At 37.7% G+C, this 13848-nt stretch overlaps 1 long non-coding RNA gene across 1 annotated transcript; it reads left to right on the top strand.

Moving 5' to 3' along the window:
- Nucleotides 1–438: 438 nt before the first annotated feature.
- Nucleotides 439–10693, top strand: LOC110295137. Its single transcript, XR_002378012.2, has 4 exons — nucleotides 439–500; nucleotides 1781–1892; nucleotides 4587–4614; nucleotides 10619–10693. It is a non-coding gene; the product is annotated as an uncharacterized LOC110295137 (long non-coding RNA).
- Nucleotides 10694–13848: the final 3155 nt, after the last annotated feature.

Raw genomic sequence — 13848 nt, 5'->3', positions numbered from 1 at the left:
GCTTGGAACAATGTCTATGTGACTACTAGCCACATGCTTCTCTTGTGGGGGCTGTGGGGGCAGTACCTTCGACAGGAGCCAGGAGTCCAGGAGACATGAGGGAACTCCTTCTGTCCCATATAGGTGAAAACTTCTACCACCACCGGGTTTAACCGGGGTTCATAACCTCAGCTTGACTGGAGACCATGCTGTCTGTGTATAGCCCATTGCCCTACAATCTACCTATACATTCCATGTGTAGCTTCTATTATCTTAATTCTCTCCCACATTTTGTTACAATTTTTGACTGTTATAGAGTTTTCAATGTAAAATCAATCAAACAAATGAAAAAAAAAAAAAAAAAGAAAAGAAAAAACTGACTTGAGGCCTGTCTACCAGGTTGGTCTGACATGTCAGGTCCATGTGCTGACTTGTGTGTTACCCCTTAGAAATGTCAAGTTTTGAAAATGAAAACAGCCAATGAACAAGAGAACAAAAGTGTCCATGGTTAAGACCTAAAGGTGAGAAGTGTACATATTCTTTATAGCATTGGGGGGGAGGAAAGAATATAGAATTGGAGAAGAAGAACAAAAGAAAAATGTTCTTCAACCATAAAGTGAATATGGGCTGAAAAAATACCATGAAAGATAATCATAAAATCTCCATGATGTAAGGGTGTGGATTTCTACAACATGTTTAACAAATGTGAGTCATTAATAAGACCCTAAGAAATAGAGTACAACATGAGTGGCCAGCGGGAAATAATTTATTTTTAGATAAATCTATATTAGCTAATTTCACATGTCTATGGACAGATGATCTTAATACCATCAATACTATTAATATAATTGTAGATAGTGGACTATAATAGATATTTCTGTGTTTTTTTTAACACAAAACCAAATTGATTTAGCAATATTATACTGCTTTTGTTCACATGTATACTTACATTGGTCGTATTTGCTTCCATAATTACAAATTTAAATTAAATATTAAGTCTCCTGAGGCATCAGAGCTATCAACAGAAAGTTACTGATATTGTTCCTATTGAAACAAAGTTCAATGCTTCAAATGGAGTATAGAAAACAATTTACTTAAAACATTAGACAACGTGAAAGCAAGACTGATGAAAAATAGAAAATTAATATTATTCCACAAAGATTAAACTCAGAGAACCTCAGAGCTGTCAGGATGTCTTACCTCATTTTAAGACAACTAACACCAGTCATCATGAAGTATTCACTAGGATCCAGGGTTATAGAAAAGATATAATGGGGTATTTTCAAGGGGTTGTTTTTTTTTTTTTTTTTTTTTTAAGAAAATCGTTTGCCCTGACATCTAAACGTTGCTTAATTAGTGTACACTCTTGTGTTGAAAATTATTTAGAATGTTTAAGAAAAGCATATGTCGTTTCTTATGATTTTCTAATTTAACTGGCTTTTCTTGTTAGCCAACTAATAACTTGTTCCAATGGCATTAAATAAAGGAATTTTCATTGAAATTCAAAATACTGAAAATATGCCTTTGGAAATAGATGCCCTAAGAGAGGGAGGTGCCATGTCCTTAATGAGAACAACTACATTTTTTGATTTGAAGTGTGCTTGTATTACTGGCTCCTTCCATTTGCTGGATCCATTCCATCTAGTCTCTGTGCCTACTCTTGCAGTGTATGTAAGATGCAGAAACAGTATCAGCAGCATGCTGAGGGAAATCCCCCTCCAGCGCTGCTTCAAAGAATGGAGAGGTTGTACTCTTCATGACTTGAATAACTCATGATTCTCATGTTTCATAAACTTTCTAGGAACAGCTCAACTTGGAGCTATTGCAGAAGTGGATAAAACCCATACTGAGTCTGACACCTGCACTCCAGCCTGGACTCAGAGGTCCAAAGCAAATCCTCATCCATCGTCCAGGTCAGTGAAGCTTGAAAGTGATAGCCACACACACCATCTGGGGAAGAGGAAAAAAATAAAACTGGAAAGCAGAAGCCCCTGCCCCCACCCCAATTCTTTGAGGTTTGGCTAGTAGGAAGAGTCTAGATTCTAGGAGAGCCGTGAATTTGCAGGGTTTCAAAATCCTCCCTGTATCACTAAAAAATGCATATAATTTTTATGCTGTTTCCACAAGAGTTCCTTGTGCATGAATGAAATAGAGTTTCTTCCAAACAGTCCTGCCCTGGAGTTTCTCAAAGAGAAGCCTCTCCTCTTTTGCTCATGTCTTTGTCTCTTTATCTTTTCCCATTGTCTACTTCAAAGTAAGGGAAGATAATGACTTCTGACCACTTGGCATTTAATGATCTATGCTTCAATGGGGCATATACATCAGTGTTTGCTCTCTGTCTTCAATCTCTGATTGGAGTCTGCGGACTTAGTGAACTTACTGATAGTGAGTTTTGCATAGATATTCACTATTTTGTATCTCTAAAGAGTTATATAAAGATACATTTAGTCAGAAAATGTTGTGAAATTTTGTTATAGTAACTTATTGAAATTATAGTATACAAGTAGCAAGGTTTTAAAAACTGTTGGATCTAAGGCCAACTTTCTCAGACTGATGTGGATATGCATATAGATTTATAATTTTTTAAATGTCTTGGACACTCTTGAAATAATACAATCACATAAAAGTCAACAATATTTTAGTTATAATGGTTATACCCTAATAGGGCCATTGAAAATCAGTGAAGGTTTATTACACATTAAGAGTATCTTTAAGATATTTTATCCATGTTTTGTCTCATTACTAATGTAGAAATAGGTTACAAAGGACACAGGACAATAGAACACTTTACATTGTTAATTTTAGCACCAACATTGTAGAAGTACAGTCTGAGAGCGACAAAAGTATGGACCTGATAATAAATAAAAATGTACCAATTCCTAAAAATAGAATAAAGAATAGATTCAAAACCATATCCTTTAATTATGCTTTGGATATTCCAGAAGATCAATTATCAGACATTCATACAAATCAATTATCAGACATTCATATTCATTCATTCATTCATACTTCGAAAATAGAAGCTTGTATCCTGCTGCACTACAAATATCCAATGGTTCTCCTCTGTGTGCTTGCTTCAGAGCAGATAACTGAACAAAATTCATGAAGACTCCATGTTTTCAGAGGTCACTTCCCACCTTCATTGTCATGATTTAAATAGGATGCCTAATGGCACAAACCTCCAAAGAAGATTAAGCATTTACTCATATGGCCAACATGTAATAGACCTACAAGTATCTCCTCTGACTTGGCAGATTTTCTCCAAGTGTTTGGTATAATTTATGTCATAAGTTATTGTTTCAAATTCTATGATCCTCTTGGAAATCCTTATGCATATGACTTCCTCAAGGGATCTCACCTATGCCTTAGGATGAGCAGTTAGTAAATATGGACGTATGTTTTACTTATCAATCGTCAACTGTGTACCAAGAGAGTGTTTGCTATGCTGTGTGTGTCCTGTGATATTCCCTTAGGTCATTCATCATTTATAATTCCATGTTGCTATTTTTTAATATACAAGTATTTGATAAAAACTATTTTTGGGATAGAGACATTTTGAACTTGGAAATAAACAGTGCAGCACTAAAATCATCCTTGACCACAAAGTCGTGTAGATGATAGGAATGATGTCTCCTCTCTTGTCACACTCCAAGGGCCTGGGTAAGAAAAACTGCCACTTAGCCCCATCCAAGCTGTGCTGAGATCAATGTTTACATTGTGTGCAAGCACATATAAAATAAATGATGTGGGAAGAAGGTTCATCATCTATTTTAAAATGCTACCTTCTATTTTAGACGGAACATGTACAATTTCTGTTTAGCAATTTCAGCTAATTGTTGGATTAACATTTTGGGGAACAGATTGCAAACTTCAAAATGGAAAAGATCATTTTAGGGAGGGAAGCTAGGCAGCTGTCAGGGAGTCAGAATTAACATACATTTGCATAACAGATGTACAGTAAGGTGTCTATGACAGACAATCACTGAATATTAATGCTGTAGACCACGACATCATTTGCGTAAATGCTGTCTGCTGGGTATTGAGGTTGGTGTGCTCTTTGCAGAAGACAAAGGGCCAGAGAATGGAACAGATGTACCAGATACACTGATGCATCTTAATTTATGACATCCTCATGAAAGACCTTGTGGTGCGATTTCAGATTTTATTACAAATAATTTGGAGATAAAAGAACTAAGTAATTATCTTTTTCCCCTACAGTTAGTCTCTCTCAAAGGATGAAGGTTCATTTGTGGACTACCATTGTAATGCCTCAAGAGAATAACATTCTTTATGTGGCATGGGGGAGGGGGAAGCTTCAAAGAAAAGCTTTCCTGAGAGTCAACATTGGGATTTCAATAGATTTGGCTGTTAGCATGTTGCTGGACACCTGTCACACAGAAACTCATCCCCTACACACATTCTTGAATGAAGCAGCAGGTGAGCCTAGAGCAGGATTCACATGGTACTTTCTAAAAAGTTAATTGTGTTGAAGTATAAAACTCACTTTGTCAAATCAATGTTATAAACATATGCTAAGCTCAGGCTAAGTAGAGAGCTTTCTTTAGTATCCTAATTGACTTTCTTTTAACTCCTTTGCTCTCTTTCAGCCAACCTTTACTGAAGATACCCTCCCAGGTAACAGCAGTCCTTAAATTTGTTTGCCTTCTTGATCTTTCATTGAATAGCTATTCTTGGTTGGCTAATTCACCATCACACATTTGATCAGCATATATTTAAGTGCATAGCACATGCTGGGGCTTATAAAAATCTGAATATAGAAGGTACAGTTTCCATCAGGTGGCAGATTATTGTTTAGTGGGGATGGTAGTCAACCAGCCAGTCAACAAATGTTTACTGAAAGTAGTAACTCTGCTGAAGATATTGTTAAGGTATAGAGCTACCGCAATAAATAAAGCTGACAATCATCACCTCGAGGGACTTTTATTTTCTAATGGAGAAAACAACTGATAACAGTAAATACGATGATATCATGTATACAGACAAAATAGGGTAATGGGAGAGAATATAGCAGTGGGTGAATGGCAGTGATTTCAAATGGGCAGGCTGGCTTTATTTTCAATCATGAAATACAGCTCTAAAAAGTAACAATTGCCCTGGCACCTGAGTATTGAGAAACACGCAGTCAAATAGAAATGGAAGTGATATCATTCAAGTCAAAAAATTGCAAATTCATACTTCCTGAGACAGAGTGCATACAGCCACACATAATTTGATTGGGAGAAAATTCGTTCTGTGTGTTAGGCTGTTCACAGGTGTTATAGATGAGAACAAAGGGAAGAGACTGAGTGAGCTGAGATAGGCTGCGGGAGTTAGCAGAAAGAAAAAAATTCTGTGGACTTTGCTCTGTGTGTGTGTGTGTGTGTGTGTTTGAAGCCTACAATATGAGAAGTGTTTGTGTGTCTTAAAAGAGAAAAACCACATAATGCAAGTCATTTTAAAAGAGATGCAGGAAAGTGAGACATACTTTGATAATTATACTTTCGGTATGTAGAGAATTATATTTTCTATTGCATGATAATTAATTATGTAATTATGTGAATATTATAATGAAAGTTTAAAGAAGGGGGTCAAATTTAGATTAAGAACTTTAACGCTAAATTACCAAGGAATTTGTTAAACAGTATGATCAGATTTTAACCTAGCAATCTCTTCTGGACACACTGTGAGGGTATAAGCAGAGCTATAAAACAGAGTGACACGTTCAGCTCTGACTTTGGTAAGCGTCTCACTCCTCTGGCTAGGCAGTGTGCCCTTTAGTAATAAGCCATGTTATTTTGACTATCAGTCAGTGCCTTCCTCTTTATTCACAATGGAAGGAGGACACATTGATCTTTGCACTCTCTTTCTTACAGTGTTTCTGGTCCACAAATGGTTCAGAGAATCTCTTGTATCTGTGGGCTTTATCCACTGGGAGGATTCAAATACCTGCCCCAAGGCAGGCACTTTACTGGTACTTGCTCTCTGCAAGGGGTGGTGTTTTGCTTTTTCACATCCCTGAGCAGGGTTGGATATTTTCATCCTGTGTAAGATCATACTTGGCCAAACTGTAGCCTTTCATTCCTATTAAACATGGAGTCTCAATAACATTTTGTGATGTTTCCCCTTCCATAACTCTTCATTTTAACTGCTAACACATACTGAGAAAATACTGTTTTAATCTCTGCCCAATATTGTAAACTTGTATTTTTTTCATTATGCTGGTGCTCTATAATGTATTTTCTCCTTCAATATGAAAGGAAGAGGAGTCAGAAGGGGTCTGCAGAGAACTGCTTGGCCTGACCTCAGTGAGAGAAGATGTACCTAACCCCACCTGAGGCCCCAGGGAGTGGAGGAGTCCTGGTAGGGTGGAGACAAAATCTTGGAGATGGATGAGTTGGGAAGGAATAGGATGAGGAACTGTTAGGTGGCAGACTGGGAGGGGATATAACAACTGTACTGTAAAATAAGATTAAAGTTGATAAGAAAAGATGAAGAAGGTCTCATCCATTTGCCCAACTCTCACAACCATCAGATGAAAACTAACTTTGAATTTGGAAAGGGTTGCTGAAGAGTCCATCAACAACCACTCCACAATAGCATCTTTCCAGACACATAAAGAACATGCCCATGAGATTAGAGCAAGGCAACAGCTTTGATGATACAGAAGTTGGCTAGTTCAGGGTCCATATCCCTCATTTCTAACACTCTTCACTAGGGTCACCCTAGTAGATTCCAGGGAGTTCCCACTTCACTAGATTTCCACATCACCCCTGAAATGCCCCCAATTCCAATCCTTTCCAGCAGTACTCTCTCTCCACACATCCTGCACCCCAGCCCTGATCCTTTCTGTTTCTATCTCCAACTTTCCCCCAACCCACCCTCGAAATCAATTCTATTTCCCAGTCCCAACTACATGACTCCTCTCCTGTGGTCACCTTTTTACTTAGACTCTGAGTCTGTATGTTGTAGCAAGATTATTTTACTTAACAGCTAATATCCACCTATAACTGAGTACATATCATGTTTGTCTTTCTGTGTCTGGGTTACCAAATGTTCAATGTTTTTTGCTGTTGTTGTTTATTTTATTTTCTAGTTTCATCCAGGTGCTTGCAAATTTTATAATGTCATTTACTTTAAAAGCTGAGCAATACTCCATTGCGTAAATGTATCACATTTTCCTTATCTCTGATTTGAATGACGGACATCTAGGTTGTTTCCAGTTTCTGACTATTATGAATGATGCTACTATGGGAAGTGTATTTTTAATATGCTCATGTCAAAGACCCGGTCTACAGCATTGATCTGAATTATTTTCCTTCATCTGGCTATAATTAAGAGGTTTTTATCTTCTCATGCTGTTCTACATTCCCTGAATATTCCTTTCATGTACTTTTATCTATTTTCCATATTCTTAGTATGTCTCGTCTAGTTCCTCTACTTTGTCTTTAAGTCCTGATATTTTAACATCCATGTTATCTATTCTAATTGGTAGGCTTACCCATGAGATTTTCCAATTGAGTTATGTGTCCTGTGCTTTAGATCTAGAATCTAAGCAGTTCTCACTACATTTGTTGTAAGACTGGTGGATATGGGGGGTACAACATACTGCCATGACCTTTAATATTATTTGTGTCATTATCAGACCATGGCATGTGCAGTTCATTCTTTGGCTGTGTTTCAAATGTATGATTTTAAACAGTCTCCATCTAGGTCAGTATATAGGCTATGCAGCAAGCCTGAGGGTTCTGGATGATGAGATTCCAGGTATTCACCAGTGTGGACCCTCTGAAAATGTATAATCTGGGCAAAGCTAAGATATGTGACATGGTATAGGTCAGCTAAAATGTGGGGTGACGACTAGAGGTTGAGGAGGATACGTTCATGGAGTCAGAGAGATCATCAAACTAACACTTCACAGAGGCTAAAACTACAGGTTGAAGGTTGTGGGGAAAGCTATGATCAGGAGGGCCAACCAGGCTAGGTTAGCACACTGGTTACATCTAGGGGTTGGAATAGTGCAATGGAATCTGATTAAATTGAACCCACAAGGAGGGTATAAGACTTAAACTAAGCCTGGAAGCAGGTTTGGGTATACTAAGGTTCAGTGAATTTACTGGGGGGGCCACAGGATGTGAGTTCTAGGTAAGATCTTGAGGTTGATTATCACATGGGTGGATTCAACGGAGTAACAGAGAGGGATAGTTCAGGCATCCTGCCTAGGTCCTTATCTCATGTGGAAGCTGTTGGTCTTTGGTAGAAAGCAGGACTCGCATAGTCACCCCAAAGAAATGGAAATAGGCTGTGAGGAGGGGACAGAGGCAGGTAGCAGGAGCTGTCTCATGGGGGCCCTAGGGACACTTTAATGGACAAGGAGAAGGAGCACACAAATAGTGTGCTCTTCAATCCTTGCCACATATGCTGCCTGTAGATTCCTTGATGGGAAGTTGGTTTAGGGTCAGAAGCAAGTCACAAAGCAGAAGAGATGGTCTAGGTAGAGGGGCTGAGGCATGTAGCCACAGAATTATAGATATCCTAGATCCTTCATCTTAAAAGTCAAAGTCCTTTCTTTCTCTTTCCTAGCTGTCATTCAAAGCCAACATCTTTAAACTTCTTCACCTGGCAATAGCCAGGGACTGTTCTAAGTGAAAGCCTTCCCAGTTCATCAGTGTAATAATATGCCCCTGTTGACTCATTACTAGGATTCCCATGAAATCTATCTTGACTTAGACTTTTGGAATATTTATATGACCTCCTCAAGTAGCCATCAGTGGCATAAAGGACAAGTTACACATTGAGATTTGGTCTCTACAAGTTGGGGCTTACTACTACTGAGATCTGAGTGTCTCCATAATATCTATGTGTTAAGAATGGCCTTCTCAGCCGGCATGGTGATGCACACTTTTAATCCTAGTATTTGAGAGGCAGAGGCAGGTGAATTTCTGAGTTCGAGGCCAGCCTGGTTGACAGAGTGACTTCCAGGACAGCAAGGACTACACAGAGGAACCCTGTCTCAAAAAAAAAAAAAAAAAAAGTCCTTCTCCCAGGAGTGACTGGAGTATAGAAAATTGGAGTTTGCTTGTGATAGCTGGATTCCAAGAATTTAAAACACACATAGAAGGAAGATGCCTGTAGAAACCTTGGTAGATTAAAAAAAATCATAGAGAAACAAAGCCATAGCAAGTGTCAAGAAATAACACATTAAAGTCATACAATTTTAGAAGGATCAGAACAATTCAAAATCTTTTTTATAATTTTAGAGTGATGTTTAAATAGTATTCAAAAGATTGCTTGGTAGCCTCTGGGGGATGAAAAATTTATGAGTTTTATGGAAAGAAATGACATGTTTAGATTTTGTCTTAAAGGACTTATAAAAACAGCATGAAGACGAGGTTTGAAGAGGGGAAGATAAACTAAAGCATCAAATAAAATTTGTCAGTACCTGCAGTCCAGAGGATGATTATCAACAGTGCCCTATAGGAAGGCTTTAGAAATAGGAAAGAGAAGAAAACGTGCTCAACACCCAGGAGACTGAATGAGATTTGGTTGCCTGAATGTAGACTTGTAAAGAGAAATGAGCAAGATAATAAAAAAAAAAAATTAAACTTAGACAAACAGGTTAAAATTAAGACTAGATCCTTACAAAGTGTTGCAAAGATAATAGTTTTGTTTTAGCTATCTGAATTTAGAAAGAAGAGTTCACAGTGTGTGTTTAATCTGTTGCATTTGGACTATATATATATATATATATATATATATATATATATATATATATTGCAATCTTTTGAATACTATTAAACATCACTCTAAAATTATAAAAACGATTTTGAGTTGTTCTGATCATTCTAAAATTGTATGACTTTAATGTGTTATATGTGTGTGTGTATCATCACTAAAAGCACAAAATAATAAATAATGCCTTATGACTAGAAGGACACATAAGATGGAATCCCACTCAAAAATTACTTAAGTGTTATGTTGAAGTAAGACATGTTTGTACCGTAAGCAATAGGTAAATGTATATAAATTGGAGCACACAAGGTGTTTTAAGAAAAATGTATCAAGTGATAAACAAAAGTATATTGGACACAGGTCAAAAGGAAGGAAGCATTTTCTGGAGAAGTAGTAAATAATGTATAGATGTTGGGGATTGCTTCTAATGCTTTGATTTAATGGGAAATCTTCCTGTCCAAATGCTGAAGGTCCTTGTTCCCAATTGTTTTGTTTTTTAAATTAATCAATTAATTAATTTTTTTAATCAATAAAGAGCCAACAACCAATAGATAGGCAGAAAGAGAGCTGGGTCCTCTAGGTTCCTGCAGGCTAGGATACAGGACATAGGAGCAGACAGAGGATCACTATGATGCAGTGGGAGATGCATCAGATGTAGAGCTGCAGGAGAGAGAGCCAAGGTACCATATAAGAATTTGGGTAAGTGGTCAATGGCCACTTACCTTATTGGGCCTGGGGTAGCAGGTGGAGGATTAGAATTGCGCAGTCCTGATCTAGTCACAGCAGATTAAAATTAATTGACATGGTGTGTGTGTGTGTGTGCAAATCCAAAGAGCTGCTGGGTGGGTAACTAGAAGAGCATGACCCGCCAAGAGCCAAAGCAGAGTAGCAAAACTTCTGTTACTTATAGACACTGCAATTCGGTAAGAGAAGGGACCCAAAGGACCAAACAGAAAAATATGCATCAGTGTTGAGAAATAACAGTTCCAGCAGATTGACGGAAGTAAAACCAATTGCATTGTATAGAAGGAGGAATGTGAAAAGAAGACCCAGAGACAGCCATTTCAGGTAATGCTTCTGAAACCTTTACCATTTAGTGAAGACAAAGGAAATACCCTGGCTGGAGAGTATGGACAATTAACTGTGTTTTGATGTTGTACATGTCAGGTTTCAAAAGAGGGAGATTACAGTGGGCTCAAAGTCAAGTAAAGTGATGTCTGAGGACAAAATATTAAAGACACAGCAAAGAAAATATCAAATCAAAACAGTGGGGTTATCGGGAAAGGTCGTTACCTTTACAAAGAAGATGGCCCATCATTCTCTCCAGTATGGGTATGGATAAGCTTTGTAAGTTTACTGGTACCTGAAGATTTCCTATAGCTTCAGGAGCTTCTAATTTCTTGTTAACACAGGGAAAAACTTGTGGCAAGTGTGGTTAAGTAAGATGACTAACTTCTAAAATTTCAGACAAGTCCAAATTAGATATTCTTCCTGAATGACTGCTAATTGGGAAAACCTGGAAGAGCAAAGAGTGACTTTGGTCTCCTATGAACTTTTCCCTCTGACTCATCTCATCTCCCTCACAGGCTTCTTTGAGGAGCTGAGATAAAAGCCACTCTCAACAAATTCAGAGGAAGTGGTTCTTTTATTTATGAAGCAGAAGGAACCGGTTCTCATTGTTGATCAATTGGATGGTGGTTCTGCCAGTATCAAAGTCCCAGGACTATGCTCAACTCACTTTTCTACTCTCTAATCAAATAGTCCTGTGGCAATTTTGGCTAGTTTCCATGGGAACACAGTTAACAGGTGTGTGTGAATCACACTCTGACAAATCCTCTTGTTTCAGCATTTTCATCATCATGAATTTCCCAGATGGACCTTTCCAACAAATCTAATATGCTACCCCATCTTACACACAAGCACAATTCTCTCTGTCTCTCACTGACTGTCTCCTCTCTCTCTCCTCTCTCTCTCTCTCTCTCTCTCTCTCTCTCTCTCTCTCTCTTTCTCCCCCCCCCCTCTCTTTCCCCTTTATTCCCATCATCGAATGCCCAGTACCCAAAACTAAAGCTTGTATGCAATGGCTTGACAGAGACTTGCAAGCTGAGAAGACATTGCTTTAACAGCTTGATCAGATTGTAAACATTTACCTCAGGAATCTACATCAAGTTGCATATGAATGCAAGAAAAAGAAAGAATTTGTGATAGCAACTAACATTACACTGTGAAGTTTCAAACCATCTGGCACTGGCAGTATATGTACAGCAGGAGGTTGAACCATCATCTGTGGAAACATACATCATAGAGCATTACCTTTGCAAAAAATGTGCAGGAGAATGTCCTGGGTCAGGAAGAAGGAAGTTGAACGAAACTAACAGGTTGAGGTTTTCTTCAGTTTGATGACTATAGTCTAAGGCAACCACTTAAACATTTCAAGTGACGTTTACAAAAGGACTAAAGACTCAATAGAGTTTAAGTTTCTTTTTCAATGCAACAATATGCATAATGAGCGAATGGGTCAAATCTGGGTACAATCCCAGCTCACACATTTGCTTGTAAATTTTTGAATAGGCTGCCAAACATTTCTGTCATTACTCTGTGCTCTACAAGGAAAGGGTTGTGTGCACATTGGTTGTTGCTCTAATACGATATTGACAATAGATGCTAGGCATATTGGAGCATTACAATTTATATTATTCAAGATAAATAACATCAAGTGTCATTCCAGCAGCACTAGGCACTCTTGAACTGTGTGCAGTAGCAACAAGTGGTTAATGGGAGACATAATAGACATAACACTGTTATGGTTTAGTCCTTAAATGCCCATCAAAATCATGTTTTGAAGACTCTATCCTCAGAGTTTTAGGAGACTGTATTTAATTGGAAGAATTAGACCATTTGGAGCAGTCCTTTGAAGGGTGTCTGCACTGGCTAGTTTTATGTCAACTAGCCAGATAGTCCTTTTGGAACACAGAACCTCAATTGGGAAAGTGCATCTAATTGGGTTGGCCTGAGTAGGAGCCTTTGGTACATCTTCTTGGTTAATGATTAAGGAGGGAGGACACAAATTACTATTGAGGCCTTTAAGAAAGGATGAGAAAGCAATGGGAGCAAGTCAGTAAGCCACAGTCCCCATGGCTTCTATAAGGGTTAGTAAGTCCTTTCTTCTTTGAGTTACTTTTAGTTATGTTTTATCACAGCAACAGAAATCCTAAGACAGTGTCTTAATCCTTTGTGTGTGTGTATGTGTGTGTGTTGCTTTCATTTTAACAAAAGCAACTTACATAACACTGTCACGCATTTAATTTTCTTCACAGCTTGAAGGTGTAATTTACCATGACACACCGGTTGGAGCCTGAAGCAGCTGGTTGGTCACGTGGTGTCCATGGTAAAAAAGAGAATAATGTATGCTGGTGTCCAGCTAACTTTCTTCTTTTGACATAGTACAGGATCCAAACAGAGTTTTAGAGTGATTCTTCTCACCTCAGTTAATCTAATGACGATAATTCCTTATAGGCATAACCACAAAAGGTGATTTACACCCTTGTACAAATTATTTTTTCACAACTGTGCCCGAAGACTTCTTCAAATAACTACAGATATTGTCAAACTGACAGACAAGAGTAACAAAGGGTATATTGGAATCCTGTGACTTCAGATTCTTTTTTTATTTCACTGATCATCTGGGATGAGCAGTTTGACTCTGTCACATACCCCTAACCAGCATCCTCTGCTGCCTCAAAGGTACAAAATGATGAGGTCAGGATATGATGTACTGAAACTTCTGAAACCATGACATGAAAAACAAAACTCAAAACAAACAAAACCCAGCAATAACAACTTTAATCTCCTTCTAAGTTATTTATCTCTGAATTTTGTTATGTCTATAAAAGATAATAAACACAAAAATGGTTCTTATCATTACAGAAATTTCCACTTGCCAACATGACAATTAGAATTAGAGATAATCTACTAATAATATCTATCTAGCACATACTATATTTCTATACATAATTACAATTTTGATTAAAATTAATTTTTAGAAATATGTGCTAAATTCTGTACTAAGTGTGTTACATATATTTGGTATACTTTTTACTCTGATTGCGATTAGAAATGGGATTATTCTTATTCTGTGAA

Source organism: Mus caroli, chromosome 5 (assembly GCF_900094665.2).
Source record: "Mus caroli chromosome 5, CAROLI_EIJ_v1.1, whole genome shotgun sequence".
Lineage (NCBI taxonomy): Eukaryota > Metazoa > Chordata > Mammalia > Rodentia > Muridae > Mus > Mus caroli.
The sequence above is the reverse complement of the archived record's forward strand: the minus strand, read 5'-3'. Positions and strand labels throughout refer to the sequence as shown.